We start from the raw sequence: 20060 nt of genomic DNA on the forward strand, positions 1-20060 counted from the left end.
GAAGGTTCAGGATCCACCTGAACCACTGTAACATCTGAACAGTCAAAGCCACATTGTTCGACGGAGCCTTCTGTGACTGGTCCCTCAACAGGAGTTCCACTAACAATGGAGATGCCATGAAATGCAAAGGGGCTAATACTGGGGCCCTCTCCTTGGTGAACAAACAAGGTACTGATGAGAGGCTGAAGGTCAGGACCATGAACTGGTGATGTAGTGGTCCAACAGCAAAATAAAGAAAGCATTGATGCACTGGAAAGATGGGGAGATGCAGGTACACTTCCTTGATTTTCACAGAAGCCAACAAGGCTCACTGGTGAAAAAAGATGTTGTTGCATCTTTGAGTTTGGCACTCCTGTTATATTTTTATGGTCCGAGTGGCATACCAGGTACCCTTTAAAGGAGAACCTTGCTTTATGTGAGCAGCCATACCACAGCCAGTAAACTTGCTGAATGACTTTTTTCGCCTCATTTTTCTGAGCAAATAAATGTTAAAGTTCCAGTGCCTTTTGGGATATTTTTTTATGAAAAGCTTTGAGATCCAAGATGGGACAAAAGCCTCCTTTGGCTTTGGGAATGATAATATTGTAGTAAAATACTTGAAACCATTCTGCCACAGGAAACAGAACAATGACATCTTGGCCTAGAAGTGTGTGTTGACACAGACATTTTAGGAGGGGAAAAAAAAAAAAAAAAAGGAGGAGGGGCATTGTAAGGTAGGGGTATGGATATTTTATAGATTGGTCCAGCTTGGACTACTGTAACTATGTATTGACTGTATCTGGCCGATGCCCCCGGAGACTGGAAATCACTGAAGTAGACACCGCTACTCCAGTGATATCCTCTTACTTTCAGGTCCTGTGCTGAGCTGCTGGCCTGTTGCATTCTGAAAACAGCAAGTTGGCGGCTCAGCACAGGTGCTATTCATTTAGAGAATGTTTTGCATTCTCTGAATGAATGCAAAGTGTTCTATGATTGGACAAGGTGGGGAGGAGGGGCAGTAGTAGGAGCATTATCTTGAGCTGCCCTACAGCCATTTGTTTGCCAGTGTTATATCTTCCAGTAGGCATCAATATAACCCTGCAAGTTAAAGACTTCCTTCCTTAATGGACAAGAAAGAAATACTATTTAAATTTAGTTATATGTTGAATATCTACTTTAAAACATAAAAATTGTTTGCTAAAATATGTATCACACTGGGGTAGTATATATACACACACACACACACACACACACACACACACACACACACACGTCCTGTTTCCCAGGTTTGCTGCTACATAAAAAAAAAAAAAAAAAAAAAAAAAAGGAAGTATAAAAAGACTTGCCCAGCATGTTGATACTAAGCTTGTCAATAAAATCCCAGATCCTCTCGATCACATCCTGGACCTGTTTCTCACACTTTCCCTGTATGAGAGAAGCACAAAAGAGAAATATTTGTAAAGGATTAGTTACTTATAGTCATGGATGAAGATGTACAATCTGCCTACACATAACACAAGCCACATTGCATACTGATGCATTACTAAGAATATATTATTTAACACATCTTTTAAATCGCATGGCATCTCATGCCTCAGAGGAACAGAGGAAAAGATATTAGTACTGTCCCTATTTAGAGATGGTAGGTCCAATCTTATAGCCTAGTGACATGAACTTCCACTAACAAGGGGCAGAACTCGTGGAAGAGAGGTGCCAGCTTTGGCTACCTGGTTCCTGCAATCAGTCCAGCTTCAAATCAGGTTTCTCCACCAACTAAATTTAGACACATGCCATTGGCAAAACAGAGTGTTTTGATCATGAGCTTGTTTGCACTCTGCCTTTAGGTAGTCATAGAAGGCCTTAATGTGAGCAGGTTCAAATAACAATCAGATATAGTTTGGGACATAAATGACATGAAATAAGAACAAAGCGACAATGCTTTAGAGCCCTGGTGCCCATCATGTGGCCTGTGGGCTGTTGGGCATCATGTAGAAAATCCGAGTGCCAGTGGGGTGCCGAGCACTGAAACGATATGTTCCAGTGCCAGCACTGAAAAAGAGACTTACTCTGGGCAGATATGGGCAGAGTTACCTCCACCCACAGTACAAGTCCCACTGCGGGGGGGGGGGTTACCACCAATGGGAGAGGCTGGTTAAATATCACTGCCAATAACCACCAAAGTTAATAGGTTAAATATTGCATCCACTGAAACCAATGCTGGGGACTATTACTGTGTTCACAGCCACCAATGCTGGAGGTTATTATTGCGTTCACAGACACCTTCACTAACACCAGTGCTGGGGGGGGGGGGGGCTATTATTACGGTATTAAGTTCACTGACGCAAATGTTGGGAGCTATTATTGTGTTCACAAACACCAATGCTGGGGGTTATTATTGTGTTTACTGACACTAATGCTGGGGCTATTTTAGCATCCACTGATACCGATGCTGGGGGGGGGGTTTGGGGGGGCTATTACATTCACTGACACAAATGCTGGGGGCTATTATTGTATTTTCTGACACCAGTGCTGGGGGTCATTACTGCAGACACTGATACCAGTGCTGGGGGGTTATTACTGCAGACACTGATACCAGTGCTGGGGGTCATTACTGCGGACACCGATACCAATGCTTAGGGTTATTATTGCTTACCCGGATACAAATTGCTAGGGCTTATTATTGGATCCATTGATACTAATGCTGGGGGTTACTATTGCATCAGACACCAATGCTGGTAGTTATTATTGCACCACCGACACCAATGCTGGTAGTTATTGCATCCGACACCAATGCTGGTAGTTATTATTGCATCCACCGACACCAATGCTGGTAATTATTATTATGTCCACCGACACCAATGCTGGGGGTTGTAAATTGTATGTGTGTTTTTTTTTTCTCTGTGTAACATTGGTGAGCGTTCTATTTAGTTCATGTTGCAAAGTAAGGAAGTTACAGCATATCTCTCAAAGTAAAGTACAGGTGTTCCCATTGGAAGATTTCCCCTTGTTCTTATTTATCCTGGGATGCAGGGAGCAATAGCCTTAAGCTTGCCATAGTGTTCCCAAGGCAAGACATGTACACAAAATATAATGCCAAAACAAGCGCCTGCTTTTTAATTATTCGAGGGAATAAGGGTGACCCCTGAATGCCGCACATCTATGGTGTCCTACAGAGATAAGTGGAGTGGCAACCTCAACCTGGACTATGACCAGGCCACACCTCCAATGCGTTTCGCTCTGCCCCCCTGGAGCTTAGTCATGGGATTGCTTTTAATTATTACTAGCAGTTTAAAATACAGTACCAATAGATTAATGGTAAAGGTAACACCCTGTCTGGGAGGAGAAGGGGGCTGAAAAAATTGATTTTTAAAACAGCTGTAAAATCCTTTTCTTGGAGTACATCATGGGACACAGAGCACCATAATAATGTGGGACTATGTGGGTTACACGCTTACCTTTAGGTGATTGGACACTGGCAACCAATAGTAAGATGGTTCCTCCCATATAACCCCTCCTACACAGGAAGTGCCTCCGTTTTGTAGCAAGCAATGACGATCCCAGAAAAAAGAGGGGAGGGAACTCTGTGTCCCGTGATGTACTCCAAGAAAAGGATTTTACAGGTAAGCTGTTTTAAAAATCCATTTTTCTTTATCGTACATCACGGGACACAGAGCACCATAATAATGACTATGTGGGTTATGCGCTTACCTTTAGGTGATTGGACACTGGCAACCAATAGTAAGACGGTTCCTCCCATATAACCCCTAGGCCCAATGGATCTGAGATTATAAAGCAGCCTGCAACACGCTGTGGCCAAAAACAGTCTCATTTTGAGATCTCACATCCACCTGGTAAAACCTGATGAACGTATGAACTGAAGACCAAACGGCTGCTTTGCAAACCTGAGCCATAGACACCTGCTGGCGTACTGCCCATGATGCACTAACTCCTCTAGTGGAGTGTGCTTTTAAATCCCGGGGTGGAACCCTGCGCTTTAATCCATACGCCTGGACAATAGTCTGGCGAATCCACCTGGATATAGATGAACTTGTTGCCGGCTATCCTCTTTTAGGACGCTCAGGCAAGACAAAAAGACAGTTTTCCGAAAAGAAGCTGACATTTCTAACTAAACCTTTATCGCTCTCACCACATCCAGTGAGTGAAGCGACCTTTCCTCCCTAGTTTTAGGGTTTGGAAAAAAGGAAGGTAAAATGATATCCTGATTCAAATGAAATTTGGAAACTACCTTTGGTAGAAAATCCGGACGAGGACACATGACCACTCTGTCCTGATGAAGAACCATAAAAGGTTCTTTGCACGAAAGGGCGGCCAATTCTGACACCCTTCTAGCCGATGTTATGGCCATTAGGAAAACTAATTTCTTGGTCAATAGGACAAAAGGGATATGCCTAATAGGTTCAAAGGGCTGACTCTGTAAGGCTGACAGTACCAAATTTAGGTCCCAAGGACATAAAGGTGGTTTAAGCGTTGGCCTCAGGTGTGTTACTCCCTTGACAAAGGTTCGCACCAAAGAATGAATTGCAATTGGTCTTTGGAAAAAAAACGATAAGGCCGAAATCTGTCCCTTGATTGTCCCTAAAGCAAGCTGCAAGTCTACTCCTGTTTGGAGAAAGGCGAGCACCCTTCCAATCGTATACCTACGAGGGTTCCATTTCCTTTTCTCACACCAAGAAATGTATGACTTCCAGACTCTATAATAGATAGCTCTAAAAACTGACTTTCTAGCGTTTATCAAAGTGGACAAGACTGAACCCATAATACCATGGTCTTTCAATAGTCTGGTCTCAATAGCCAGGCCATCAAATTCAGCAACCGTAAAGAAGGATGGAATATGGGCCCTTGAGACAACAGGTCTGGGCGGCAAGGAAGAACCAACGGATCTCCTACTGCCAACTTCACAATCTCCGAGTACCATGATCTCCTGGGCCACACTGGGGCCACTAAGATCACCGGCTTCCGTTCCTCCCGTATTCTGCGTAGTAAGTGCGGCAGAATTTGGATCGGAGGGAAGGCATATATCAGAGAATACTGATCCCAAGGAACCACTAATGCGTCTATCCCGACAGCAAGTGGATCCTTGGTCCTGGACACAAACCTGTCCAGTTTGGCATTGAATCTGGATGCCAGCAGATCCACATCTGGGGTCCCCCAGTATTGGCAGAACTGTAGAAAAACCTCGGGATGCAGGGACCATTCCCCTGGTAACAATTTCTGGCGACTCAGGAAATCTGCCTGGCAATTGTCCACCCCCGGGATAAACACTGCCGACAGAAACTGCATGTTTTTCTGCCCAGGTTAGTATATGATTTACTTCTCTTTGGGCTGCCCGACTCCTGGTACCTCCCTCGTGGTTGATATACGCCACTACTGTGGAGTTGTCGGACTGAACTCTGACCGGAAAATCCCGCAATCTGGACGTCCAGAATCGCAGGGCCAGACGGGCTGCCCAAATCTCCAGTAGATTGATGGGCAGAGTCTTTTCTGTCTGGGACCATACTCTCTGGACAGACGCTTCCTCTAGGACTGCTCCCCAGCCGAGAAGACTGGCGTCCGTGGTCACCACTCTCCAGGCTACTGGTGGGAAAGACTTCCCTCTTTTTAAGTTGCTGGTTCTTAACCACCAAGAGAGGTTCCATAGAACCTGTGGAGATAGAACCATTGGTTGATCCAAGGTTCGAGCAGACTTGTCCCAGGCTTTCAGGATACTGTTCTGGAACACTCTGGAGTGGAACTGTGCATATGGCACTGCGCTGAAAGATGACACCATCTTGCTCAATAACCTCATGCACAGCTGAACAGAAGGTGTTGGTTCTTTTTTCACCTTCTGTACAAGTTCCACTATGGAGGCGACCTTTAAGGGCGGAAGAAACACTTTTTCTTGGGCGTTGTCCAAGACCAGACCCAGATACACCAAGGTTTGGGTCGGACAAAGAGCTGACTTGTCCAAATTTAGTACCCAACCTAGGCGTTTTAAGACCCGCACTGTACTTGACACGTTTAGAACTAGTGTAGGGCAAGAGCATTCTCTTAGAAGTAGATCGTCCAGGTATCCTATTATGGAGACTCCTTGAGATCTTAGGGAAGCCAATATTGGGGCCAGAACCTTTGTGAAGACCCTGGGGGCCGTGGCTAGAGTGCCACAAACTGGAAATGACTGCCCTCTACAGCGAAACGTAAGAACCTTTGGTGTGGACCGAAGATCGGCACATGAAGGTACGCATCCTTGATATCTATGGATGCCAAATAGTCTCCCTTTCTCAAGGACCTTATTACTGAACGAACCGACTCCATGCGGAAAGATCGGACGTCTACAAAGAAGTTGAGAGCCTTGAGGTCCAAAATGGGCCTTACTTCCCCATTTGGTTTTGGCACGCTGAATAGGTTTGAGTAAAACCCCTTGAATCTTTCCTTGTGCGGGACCTTTACAATTACTCACTGCAGATGGTGTAAAGCTAGGAGTAGGCAACTTCTTTTCTCTGTATCCGCCGGAACCCTTGAGTGTAGAAAGCTGTTCGGGGGAACCTCCTGGAACTCTATTCTGTAACCGTTCTTTACAGTGGAAATGACCCATCTGTCTTGAACCAGTTCTTCCCAGGCCTCCCCAAACATCCGAAGCCTGCCCCCCACCCTTGAGAGCGGGGGCGCCCCTTCACAAGATAGACTTGGAGTTGGGCTTGGGTGGCTTTTGGGTCCAGGGTTTTTTCTGACCGTGTGGTCTTTTAAATCCAGATGGCTGAGGCCGTCAATACCGCTTAGGGGAAGAGGCACCAGGCCCTGGAGGATTAGGAATTTTATAAGAGGGCTGTTTCCCCTTCCTTTTAATAGGAAACAGAGCGCTCTTTCCTCCAGAGTGTTCTTTTGGATATATTTATCCAGATCTTCGCCAAACAGGCACTCTCCGTGAAACGGAAAAGCAGCAAGTAGCCTTTTACATGGCGTCTCAGCAGACCAGTTCTTTAGCCACAATACTCGGCGCATATGAACTGATAGTAACGCAAAACGAGACATCTGTTGGATAGAGTCTTTTAAAGCGTCTACCGAAAAACACAAGGCATGAGGGATCTCTGATAGTTCCTCAGCAGATTCCTCCAGGCCAGGTATGTTCTTTACTATCCTCTTAAAGCGATCCTTTAGGGATTGACAAATCCCAATGGCTGCAATAGCAGGCTGAACTGCTGCACTGGCAACCAAGAAGGAGGCCTTCAATAAGGACTCTAGCTTTTTACCAGCCGGATCCTTGAAAACCTGGGCATTATCCACTGGACAGGTTAAGTTTTTATGCACAGAAGATATGGCAGCGTCTACCAAAGGTGTGCTCCATTTCTTCCTAAACTTCTCCTCCATAGGGTATAAAACAGAAAACCTTTTGGGAGGCAAGTATATCCTTTCAGGATGCTCCCAGTCTGCATAAATCACCTGCTCCAGTAACGGATGCAAGGGAAAAGCTTGGGAAATTTGTTTATGTCGCAACGATCCCAGAGTGGACCAAGAGTGCAGACTCCTGAACCGGGGGTAACTTAAACCCAATTCGTACCATCTCCATTAGAGATTGGATAAACAATTTCTGGCAATGGGAGGCTGAAATTGGCTCCTCAGAGCCAGAGTCCCCAGCCGAGGAATCTTCAGCCTCTCCTACCTCCTGGTCCTTCATGACCACCTCCTCTGGATCCTCTGCCCATTCTGGTTCCAGGTTACCTGGACCCATCTGGCTATAAGAGTCCTGGGGCTCTAGTGACTCACCACTTGGCCCAGGCCCGGGGGAGGGAGATCTATTACGCTTCCTTCCCCCCTGTGTTACAGAGGCAATCATGCCAGCTATTTTGCCTTCAAGACCCGCTAAGGCAGATGCCAAATCATCCTTTGTAACATAAGCCGAGGCAGGTACATTGGTAGTGGCTACTATGCCTGACAAGTGCAATGGCTCAGCCAGGTCAGAAGCAGTAGGTCCTTCAGGAGAAACTGAGGCTGCATTAGCATGGGGTTGGTCTCCTGTCTTTTGTGGAGGGACTCTTACCCCTGTGCTTGCCTTGTTCCCTGTTCCTCGTTTTTTGGAAGACATTGCTTACACACGAGGAAACTAAAAAGGAATACTCCCCACAACTACAACTCGTTTTAAACCTGTCACCGCTGTGTCCAAGACCACCAGGCTCACGTGCCCACCATTCGCTCTGCTTCCTCCATGCGCACGCCAGGAGTTCTATGCTTATAAGCACTAGCATGAGAGCGAGCGCGCGCATCAGTGACCCGCATGGCGCATGCGCCGTCCTGACGATCACGGCGCACCCGTGACGCAGATAGCCGGTGACGGGCACGCGGCGCGCATGCAAAACATTTTAAAAATGTGTGCCAAACCGGCCTCTAATCCTGGCACATTATAGGCTTATACTAGCAGTTTTACAAGGGGAAATACATATATACATTATATATATATACATTATATACATATTATATATATATATATATATATATATATATATATATATATATATATATATAAAAAGACCCCAAAGGGAGTACTCACCATCCCAAGCAGCAGGGCCTGTCTTGCCAGACCTAATCTTCCCCCATCACGGCGGGTAGCGCCTCTAAGGACCTTCAGGGACCGGGTCCCCCATATTGGGGTCCACACCCCTGGACCTGTAAAGCACCCTTTATGGTTTCCTTGGGCAAGATTGACCAGGAATACCAACTTTAACAAGGGTCCAGGACCTAAAAAGGACACATTACAAGCAACACCTTGTTCTTGAACCGAGGTTCGGGTACCATCCACTTTAGTTTAGTAAGCCATCCGAATGGATCCGAATATAACGACCTCAGTGGGACATTTCTTTGAAGAAACTGAAGAGCTTCAACAGCCATGACCATCACCTTCAAGACACTGGCAAAAAAAATGAGGCACTTCCTGTGTAGGAGGGGTTATATGGGTGGAAGCGTCTTACTATTGGTTGCCAGTGTCCAATCACCTAAAGGTAAGCGTATAACCCACATAGTCATTATGGTGCTCTGTGTCCCGTGATGTACGATAAAGAAAAGTCCCAGTCATGTAGCCAGAGGGCCTGGTTCTCATGAAAGCATTAAGGAAGCTTACATTTGAAAAATATGGAACATGTTTTTATTTTCACTGAATGGGGGCATTATATAAAACAGAATGCTTTGAAAATTTTATGACAACATGCGCTAAAGTATTTCTAAACTCAAAAACAAAACTTTAACATTTGGACCTTTTGGTCTGTTAAATATACCATTGAAAGGGTTTTGTTAGATCCGTTTGAGAAGTTTAAAAAAAATACCAATTGATCTTGCCAGACTACAGAACCAAGCCTCTCTATATTATGTAGAATAGGAGAGGGGTTGGATTCCACAGCCAAGTCTTATTTATGTTGTACAGTAAATAAATGTCATCTCGATGGGACAAGTGTGTTACTAGCAGAATCACCAGTGGAAAAAAGGGGGGAAAAAAAAGCTTAAAAAACACACAAATGCAATGCCCACATCTGAGGACTAATATGCTACATTATATAATGTTTTTGGTTTACGATTTAGATATGTTTCAGATTGCATACATTGTTGCATGTGTCTTCAATCTGGTGCGAAGAAATGTTTATAAAAAAGCTGGTGTTCCAATGCGAAAACACATGCAGTGGGCCTGAATGCATTCACTGTCACTGCCCAATCATAAGGCCTATATAGATGTTACTGGAAGCCACAAAGACCATCTTTCCCTTTGTGTAGGCAGTGGAAACCTTGGCAGTTATCATTCAGACAAATTTAGGAATTAAAACGCAGCTTACATTGCCATCACAGAAGCCCACAGTGCACGGCTTTCCTTTACGCAGGAAAAGGTACTGCTTCTTATCGCTCATGTACGGACTGCAGATTCCATTGTGGTCCCGGCAGCACACTTTACAGGATTGTTCAGTTTCTAAAAAAAACATAGACCTGATTACTTACAAACAACCACAACATGATAAAAGCCACATATAGTTATATTCCAGGATTCCTCTCATGAAAACTTAGCCAGGATGTAAAATCCAGATTTCCTCAATTTCTTCAGCATTACCCCATCACTCTCTTACCATTGCAGGCACATGACTTGAGATTTTTTTCAATCTCGCAGAAAGGCAGGCACTCTCCACCAATACATTTCCCTGAATCCACGCACTCTGTGTCATCGGCTGCACTGCCAGGTGCGGGGCAATCACTGCTGTTACCTACAATGAGGAAAGTACAGAGTGGACTGTGAGACACGCACCACTGAAAGGAAACCTGTAGGATTTATATTTTAATATACACACTAATAGCACCCATTGATGAAATGATTAATTGGCAATGTGTTCATATGTGAAATCACAGGGTTATATGTAGAGTTTGTACATGGGTTATGTGGGAAATACATACTGAAATATATGAAGCTTTTTTGACTTTAGGTGTACAGTTTTATGCTGGGAATTTTGATATTCTGCCACCAACACACCTCCTCTCCTTTCTCCTATAATCATTTGTGTAATTAATTGGTGTCAGAAAATTAAAGATAAACAGTAACTTCAAATAAGTAATACCTGAAAAGGACACTGCTGCTGGTCCAAACATATTTTAAGCATATAAAGGAAACATAAAAAAAAATGTTTTTTTTTTAAATATTTTTAGAGTCTACACACACACACACACACACAAACCAAAAAAAGCGCGAGCTGGACATCTACGTATGAAAACAGCGATTGTCCTACACGTTATACATCAGCGCAAACGCCAGAGTAAGAGCAATAATTTTAGCACCAGTAAAGTGCTGCAGGCGCACACAATTTTAAGGTTTGACATGGGTCTCTATTTAATTGGCACAACCTTATCTTTTATATTTTACCAAAAAAGGTAATAAATTGCATTTATGCGCCCAGAAATTTACTTTATTGTATTTTTTACTGAAATTTTACAAAGTGCACCTTCGCCAGAGTAGACAAAAATCCTTGCACCGGCCCTGCATCCACCACAAACACTTGAGGTTGCCTGGTCTGGGATATAAACCTGTCCATCTTGTTGTTAAGTAGACATGTGCAGGGGAGAAAAGATTTGACGTAGGGGAGAAAAGATAAATAAAAATAATGATGATGATGAATGTTATTGGCTGATTGTAGCCAAAGAGGAGGAGCAGTAAAATAGCTAGAACTAAGTACACACGTACTTTGGCTTATGGTGTCTGTTGAAAGTTCTAAGCAGATTCAACGGAGCAGGTAAACTATACGGCATTGTACAGTTTAGCTGCTCCGTCGAATCTTCTTTGAACATTCGACAGACACCATAAGCCTTCAATGACAGATTCGACCTTAATTTGGATTTTCGGACTAATGCAATTTTTAATGAAAAACGAAATACATAAAAAACGAATTTCGGGAGTAATTAAATACATTTATTTTTCGGACGAAAACGAAATTCCAAAACGAAATATTTCAGTGTGCACATGTCTATTGTTAAGTCTAGACACCAAGAGATCACCAACTGCAGCCATCGGTGCCTTTTTTTGGCCAGTGTCCATTCAACTGAAGGTACTTGTTTTTTGAGAGAACAATCTGTCAGAATGGAGAGCAGAGGAAGGTCTGTTCCTTTTCTGAATGGGACATAGAGAGTGTTCATTACCGATCGCTCTCTATGCTCTGTGATAACTGAGCAAAGTAAACTGTGTGTTACTCTGCTTCAGTTTATAAATGGAGAGGAGCCTCTGTCTCCTCTCCATTCACCTTCAGTGGTGAGAAAAGGACTGGGGAATCTGTCTTCTGTGCCTTTCTCTGTCTCAATGGGGAGATGTCAGGGGTCTGACATCTCACCAAAGCCCCCCCAATAGGGCTAAAAAAAAAAAAAAAAAAAAAAACTACAAACCTACTGACATCACAAGCAAAAACCGACATGGTCCAAGGCACCAAGCAAAATGATTGTGAAAAAAATTAAAAACAAATAAAAGAAAAAGAAAAGAAAAACTACTGACACTGACATGAGTAGGGACTTGGTGGGAGCAGTCAGGTGACACGAGTAGGGACTTGGTGGGAGCAGTCAGGTGACACGAGTAGGGACTTGGTGGGAGCAGTCAGGTGACACGAGTAGGGACTTGGTGGGAGCAGTCAGGTGACACGAGTAGGGACTTGGTGGGAGCAGTCAGGTGACACGAGTAGGGACTTGGTGGGAGCAGTCAGGTGACACGAGTAGGGACTTGGTGGGAGCAGTCAGGTGACACGAGTAGGGACTTGGTGGGAGCAGTCAGGTGACACGAGTAGGGACTTGGTGGGAGCAGTCAGGTGACACGAGTAGGGACTTGGTGGGAGCAGTCAGGTGACACGGGTAGGCTGTAAGCTTTGAGCTCATTCAGCCTTACTGGGTGTAATTGTGGAAAGTGAGACATCCACCCCTCCCCCACATAACACATTCTTGATCAATATGTGAATAAGAATTAATACATATAACAACTAGTTGGGGGATGGATGAGAGCTTATTCAAAGGCTGGATTATGCCTGCAGCTCTGTAATGTGTATAGCTAGCTTATTAAAAAACACAGCACCATAGGTCCTTTATAGGCAGAAAACCAGGTATGTAATTATATAGGGCAGGAATCCTTAGTAAAATCATTATAGGGACTTCTATCTGTCTGTTCTGCAGAGAAAAGAAACTGTCACAGAATTAGAACGATTGCTTTCATAGGAATAAACCAGAGCTCATGGAGCAGTATGTACATTATATCATACAAATGCTATTGCTGCTTGTGTGAAACATTTTGCAGTCTGGCAGTACACTGCCCCTTATCCCAATAGACCCCCGTGGCTGTCACCTGCTCTTCTGAAGCTATGCTATGTTGCCATTTACCTGTGGAAAAGGACTCTCCTTTACAAGTGGCATTAATGGCCTCCTGGCATTTCTTCTGAGCAGTTTCAAACTGGCAATTTCTACAGCATGGACTGTTGCGATCACTGAAATATGTAAAATATATATTTATATAAAGACAATCAGAAAGACACTAGATTCGGTAACACTGCTATCTAAAAAAAATGTGGTTCATTCAGTGTCTGATGTAAAACACAACAGCAAATCTGATCTTACCTTTCAACAGTTCAACTGTAATAAATAACATCAAAAAAGGTACACTGCTGCCATCTTTTGTTACTGGTTAAAAGAAACCTGTGCTAGAAGAAATATGCAAGCTCTGAGTGCTTACCAGTTTTTGAAAATGCTACCTATCTGGCGGTCTTTGGTTTTAGTCCTTGGTGTTACTGACTTGGAGGAGATATGAAGCCAGAACTTCTGAAATGTATTGATGGCCTGGGCAGTAACTGTAAGAATTGGAGACCCTAAGTCAGCATGACAGTGGGGCAGCTGTCACTTTTAGGTCAGCAACAGCAGCTTTAATACTCCTCCCAATACAGGCTTCCTTTAAGACATATTTACTCCACCCAGTGTTAAAATGCACACTGTCATATTCTAGAAAACAATTACATTAAGCCAAACACCATTTCAATTTAACGAGAGAGCAAATTTAAAATTTCAGATGTTGGTCTATAATTCTGCAATATCTGATACCAAGATGACACAATCACTGTTTTTTGTGATTTCCTAGTTAATTTAATATTCAATATACTTTACAGGCAAAACTTAAAAAAATAAAAAAAGGGAAAAAAAAACCCTTGTATCCAGTTTCAAAACAATTAGTGTTACTATAGATACAAAGTGCTAGTCCAGTTTTTGACTTCTACCTACAGGTCAGCGTATAATAAGGCTTACCTGTAGGTACAGTAAATATCTCCTAAACGTGCAACGTTTAAGGGGATATTTACTTTAGTAGCAGCTAGTGACATCAGCGGCACATGCGCACTATGCTCTCAGTGCGATGCACACTAGCACATTATGGCATTATCCTGCAGGGGCCTTTTTTTCAGTTTACTACTACTTTATAATAAAAATCAAACCAATTAAAAGAAAAAAAAAAGGCTAAGGAGAGAATGGAATTCATTAGTTAATGACAACAAAGGGATAATCAAATGTAGAAAACCTTGACAGTGTAATTACAGTAATCAGCACAGAAAGAGCTGTCAGTTCACTGACATAGACTAGGACACTGGCTCTCAAAGTAATGACAGGACCCAACATTTACACCCACAGTAATGCGCCCAGAAGGAACTGACTGGAGGGAGTTTAAATGTCCAAGGTCCTTACATGGTTAAGGATCAGCCCCTCAACGTTTTCCTGTAGATTTTCTCAAGATGCACACCAGGTAGTGGAAAAGCTCCTAATCTGCATGCTGTCCATCTACAAGTCAAATCCTGCATTTAATTATATGCATATGCTAGGGGAAGGATGTGGCTAGATAAAGATCTCATCCACCTAAGTTTTCTTCGCATTACAGGCAAGTGTTAATGCATGTCCAGGAAGGCCATGGTCTGGATTGAAAAAGGGTCTGGTGTGTGCTTGGGTCCAGTTTGGGTGCAAATTCAGACGAAAATTCAGGCCTGAATCGCACCTGAACCGGTGAACACACACGCACAGGACCCCAGGTACGAACCCGAGGCCGCACATATGTGAACCCAGCCTAAAAGAAAACCAATTTTGCATTCAGCATTATCAGCCATGCTTTAAAGCTATGCCTAGATGGACAGATGTCTCCCTTAGCACAAGGGGTAGAGAGAATTATCCTATACTTTGTAACAGACCTACCACTAATGTTCTGTGTGAATCATCCAATGAAAACAAACAGCATAGGACTGAGTACTTCTTTTCCTTTATTAAAATGCAAGAGGAAAAATGCAGGTTTTAAAAGGCAAGAATATGGAAGCAATGACAAATTTTAATGCCTAGAAATACTCATCATCACCCTCTAGGGCAGGCCTGAAGAGTCTGATCCCTGTCTTGGTCTTGTATCAGACATCACATCAAGATTAAACTGTTTATAGCCACGCTAAGAGGCATGTCTGGGAAGTTCTAAAGCGGTGGACCTCTGCTTGAGCTAATGAGACTATAAACCTTAACAATTGATCAAAGTGAATATAAAGTTTATCACCTAATTGATGTTCTTTAGTTGAGTTTGAACTCAAATGTATATTTATTATTTTTCATCCCATGCTCAGCGATCCCCTGGATGAACACAGGAAATGTTCTCTACATATCGCACTGTGTTCATTCAGAAGGGAAGACGTGGTAAACATCAGCCCCCTGTTTACTGTGTCTTTCTGTTTTGTAAATGAACACAGAACAATGTATTGAGAGCATTTGCTATTTTTAATACATTGCAGAGCTGCTGCTTTAACTGAAGGCTGTGTGTGCTGAGGTCGTTCTGCCTGGATAAGGGAGGAGGAGAGCAGATGTGTGTGTTGTCTGAAGTTTCGGGAGCGAGCAGAGAGCCCAGACCCGGTAATCAAACAGAGAAGAAGGAAGGGGGGGATCCCGACCAGACTGTCGGCATGACACTCTAGAAAAGACTGTAGCCCCTCCCATATGTAATTAATTATTTTAACAGAAAGGATGCACTTTTTAGAGGGCTGGAAAGATTTGTAGGTACTAGCAGCTCATAAGGATTAAGATTAAGCAAAAAATAAATACATTTTTTTTTTAAAAAAGGAAGAAACCTATACTTCTCTTTTAAAGTTAACCTAACAGATTAGGCTTAGAACGTGGCAGAGAGCAGGAGCAGAGAGTGGAAATCCACTTTAAACTTTTATTCTCATTGTAAATGACAGTTTTTCTGTAGTAGGTTGTATACATCGTACAGATGCGCCACTTCACAAGCAGGTTGAGGGCGTCCCTCTGGCATGTTATTTAAAGGAATTTTGCATTTTTAAGGTTTCATTGTAAGCATTCAATTACAAGCTTTGCTCGCAGGATCCTCTGTTTCATTAGGCGCAATTCGCTAATTTAAGAGATTCAATTGTCATTTATTTTATCTCATGGTTATTTTCTTCTTTCACAGAAGCACGATCATCATTTTCTTACAAGAAATGGGCATTTTAACGGCTGTCTGTCTCCACTAGGGAGATTTAGTCTCTCCTTCACCTGGTGACCACTGTCACCGGGACTGAAAGTAAAGAAACTCTAAAATTTTGAGCTGCCACCAAAAAGAAAAGCTAATCATCAATGGGGACATTTTTATGATGACAACTGTCTCCTTCTGAAGTTGCTATTTTGATCGTCTGTCATCTTCTTCCAGGTAATTTAATCAAACTACTAACCTTCACAAATGAGAACACCACCGTTTGTCTTCACACTCAGGTATGTGCATTTAAATGACTGTTCCAACATCAAAGTGCATGGTATTTTCCACACCATTTGCTAGCAATTTTGATTCTTTTTTTCTATAGGATTTAGTGATGGGTTGCTACAAGGATTCCTTTATCAAGCACAAAATTGTGAATAGAGCATTACCAGCAGTATCATGATTTGTATCGATTGGACAAAATGCACAACTCAAGGTTACCAAGGAGAGAGTCCTTAAAATGGTCACAACCAGACACCCATTCCTAATAGTGCTAACATCTCATTTGTCCTTGACACTATACTGACCTGCATATTGCGTTCTCCCTGAATTTGCAGTCGGAGGTACAACAGAGATCGTTGTGCTGACGTAGCAGGCCTGGGTCACAGTCCTCCCCCTCATCCACTCTCGAGTTTCCACACACTTTGTTGTTGCGTTCCTTAAAGCAGATGGATGCCTTGCTCATAAGTGTGCGCAGGATGGATTCTCTGCTGCAGCTAGAGAACATCTGAGAGAGGGAAACATGAGTTTATTCACTGTATGCATGTCACTAACGCTCTCCAAGAAATACAGACTAGAAGTTATATTAGCAACACATTAAGGTTTTTCACCTAATGCATTCTTTTTCTTACCTTAGCCCGACCTGATCCAGCGATGTGCTCGAGCGCAGCGGCTCCGACCGCTGTCGATTTCCTCATTGGAAGCTAGAAGCAGCAGCCATTGGCTGTTGTCAATCAAAAGCTGTGACACGGGAGCGGGAGGCAGGGCTGAGTTCCGCCGTCCATGTTAATGGATGCATCAGTGGGACTTGGAAGCACCCATGGAAAGTGGCTTTCTATGGGGGCACCCGATGAGGAGGAGGGGCCTGGAGCACCAGCGGTGGACCCCAGAAGAAGATGATCAGGCCTGCTCTGTGCAAAACCATTGCACAGAGCAGGTAAGTATAGACAGGTTTGTTTTTTTTAAATGACGTTTACAACCTCTTTAACTGTCACCCACCAGTGAAATAGGAGAATTTGAGAATATATTTAATGGAGCAGCTGTAATGCAAAAATGTGACTAAATTTGTTTAGTTTGAAATAAAGCAAAAGAAGAGAGAAAAGTGTTGGTAAAGCTCCAGTGGGTATGAAATATACATGAACAAAAGTGCCCAAATTACTTTTCCTTTTTGAGCAACATTGATTTAGCACTGTGTATCAAAAATTTGTCACATTTAGTTATTTTTTCCCCCCATTTTGTTGCATCATAGTACTGCTGATTTCCTGTAGCATTTATGCAGCCACTTTGTCATACATTAACTTGAGGATGGCTACACTGGCTACACTGAATTTCTCAAGGTGGGTTTCCTGATGTTGACAACAGTTTCTCATAAAAAGGGGGGCCTGAACACCACATTTTAGCTATGCAAAACCATAAAGGGTTCTTTCCAGGATAAAGCTACCAATTTAGACACTCGCCTCACAGAGATGATGGCTACAAGGAATTTCACCTTGTGGATAAGAGTAGAGAGAAGACTGTCTAATGGCTTCAAACAGCGATTTCTGAAGCACAAGAACCAAATTCCGATCCCACAGAGGAACGGACGGGGGGAGACCCCCTGTACAAAGGCCTGAATCAAGGAGTGAGAGGCCAACTCTGAAACAGGATATAAAAGCCAGAAACCTTGGCAAATGGAACTGCTTCAAAGCATGCTAAATTCAAGCCCCTGGACACTTATACAAATGCAGAAAGTCGGGCGCCTGTTGGACTGGAGAGCTTAAATCTGAAACCAGAAAGTATGACGTTTCACCTGAGCTGTTTAAAGGACTAGACCTCAACACTAAACAATGAGTCTGTTCCAGCAACGATTCCTGACGGTTCAAAACCCATCCAAACCGCTGTAATATCTGGAAAGTCAAGGCCACGTAATCCAAGCAAGCCTTGTTCCCTCAACAGGAGGTCATTCTAATATCCCGTAATGGGGATGCCATGAGAACGCAGCATGGCTAATACTTGGGCTAGAAAGTTGGTGAACACCCAATGTGCATGCCAGAGGCTGAAGAGCAGGACCACAAATTGGTAGCATAACGACCCCACAGCAAAATGGAGGAAACAATGTGCTGCATAGATAGGGACATACGGGTAAGCAAACCTTGATATTCTCAGAAGCCAGAAAGTCGCCCTGGGGAAGGAAAGGGATGACTGATTTGGTGGAATCCAGGAATCATTTCTAAGCTCAAATTAAGACATCCACAGCTTTGAGATCCAAAGCAGCTGCCCACTTGGGGTTTGAGAATAGTAAACAGACTGGAGTAAAACCCCTAAAACCATCCTGCCACAGGAAGTGGGGCAATGACATCCTCATCCAGAAGACCCAAGAGGGATCAATAGAGATCTGCTAATCTGTGCAGTGAAGGAAGGAGCAGGAAGTTGGAAGAGAGAAACCAAGGAGGGTGCAGGGAGAGAAACTTTGCTTTGTAACCCAGGGACACCCACTTCCTACACCCGTGATGCAAGTTGTCCAAGCATCTGCAAATGGAAATGGAAAGTGGGAGGGTGCCATCAAGCAGAAAAAGGCTTGTCTGAGGCTTTAGCAGACTTCGAGTACCAGAGAAAGTCAAGCGAGTGAAGAAGCAAAACGGAACGTTACTTAACAGCGAGAGAGGGAAAAGACAATACAATCAGTTAGGCTTTTAACATGTTTACCACTAAGGAAGATAGGTACGCCTACTACAAGTAACGTCCTTGGTGATTTTAGCAAGAGTCAGTTTGAAGATAGTCTTTGACTTCTTGCACAAAGGTCATTCCTTTCTATCATTTTTAACCAAAGTACCTTATGCATGTGTACTGACACGAGACACATGGGAGAGATAAGACAAGAGGCTTCCAGCAGACTGTCACAGCTGAAGTTTAAAGTTACAAGAAAAACAGAAATGGAAGATGTGCACACCTAGTGCATTACCAAAAATAATTTATTAATAAGAAATTTTTATATAAAAGTGGGCACTCACAAAATGCAACTGACAAAAGGCCATAAACACAGTGCATGGACATGCACAGAACACAGGGTACTTCTAACGCGTTTCGGGGGCGCACCCCTGAGTAGAACTTTGATTTTCCATCCATTCTGCTACCCGCCTGCAGTGACCGTGGTCACCTACATTAATCCGGCCTGCACCTGCTACCAGTTGACAGGGTTTCAAGAGTGCTTGAGGCCTTGCCTCTTACCCTGAGCCTATGTGTTGCCTTACCACCACGCAAACACAACATGCGATTCAAGCTCTTTTGAGTGTCCCCAGCTCACACCTAACAGCTCTGGGGCTGCTTGTAGTATGCCCAATGATGGTGTAGATGACTCCAGTCATTTTGTCCTCTGCTCCCGGACTCTATCCAGTACTCCAAGTCCTCTTAAAGTGTTTGTAACCCTAAAAATCCCTTTCACTGCCTGCCCCTCTCCTTTATCTAGCTATAACGCACAGTGTAAGTGTTTATTGAAATCGATGCCTGTAAATGCCTTTTTTTTTTTTAGGTATCTTCAGGCCGGTCACGTGACTCCCAATCACTCTCCCACTCTGATCCAGGGCTACAGCCGGAGGGGCTGAGATCTCCCCTCTGACATCAGCCGAGACCGCCGTGCTGGCCGCTCAGCCCCTCCTGCTGTAGCCCTGGATTGGACTAGGAGAGCCGCTGGGAGTCACATGACCGGCCAAAAGTTATCTGACAAAGGTATTTAGAGGAATGAATTTCAATAAACACTTACACTGTGCGTTATCGCTGGATAAAGGAGAGGGGCAGGCAGTGACATTTTTTTAAAGTTTTATGTACTACTAATAGCGGCGGGGGGGGGGGTGGAGACAGCTCA

General features: G+C 43.6%; 1 long non-coding RNA gene across 2 annotated transcripts in view; it reads left to right on the forward strand.

Moving 5' to 3' along the window:
* LOC141121500 (uncharacterized) overlaps positions 1 to 20060 on the forward strand; it is a 1788704-nt gene that overhangs the window by 1471435 nt on the left and 297209 nt on the right. The window lies entirely within an intron of this gene.

The sequence above is a fragment of the Aquarana catesbeiana genome, unplaced genomic scaffold, assembly GCF_042186555.1.
Source record: "Aquarana catesbeiana isolate 2022-GZ unplaced genomic scaffold, ASM4218655v1 unanchor211, whole genome shotgun sequence".
NCBI lineage: Eukaryota > Metazoa > Chordata > Amphibia > Anura > Ranidae > Aquarana > Aquarana catesbeiana.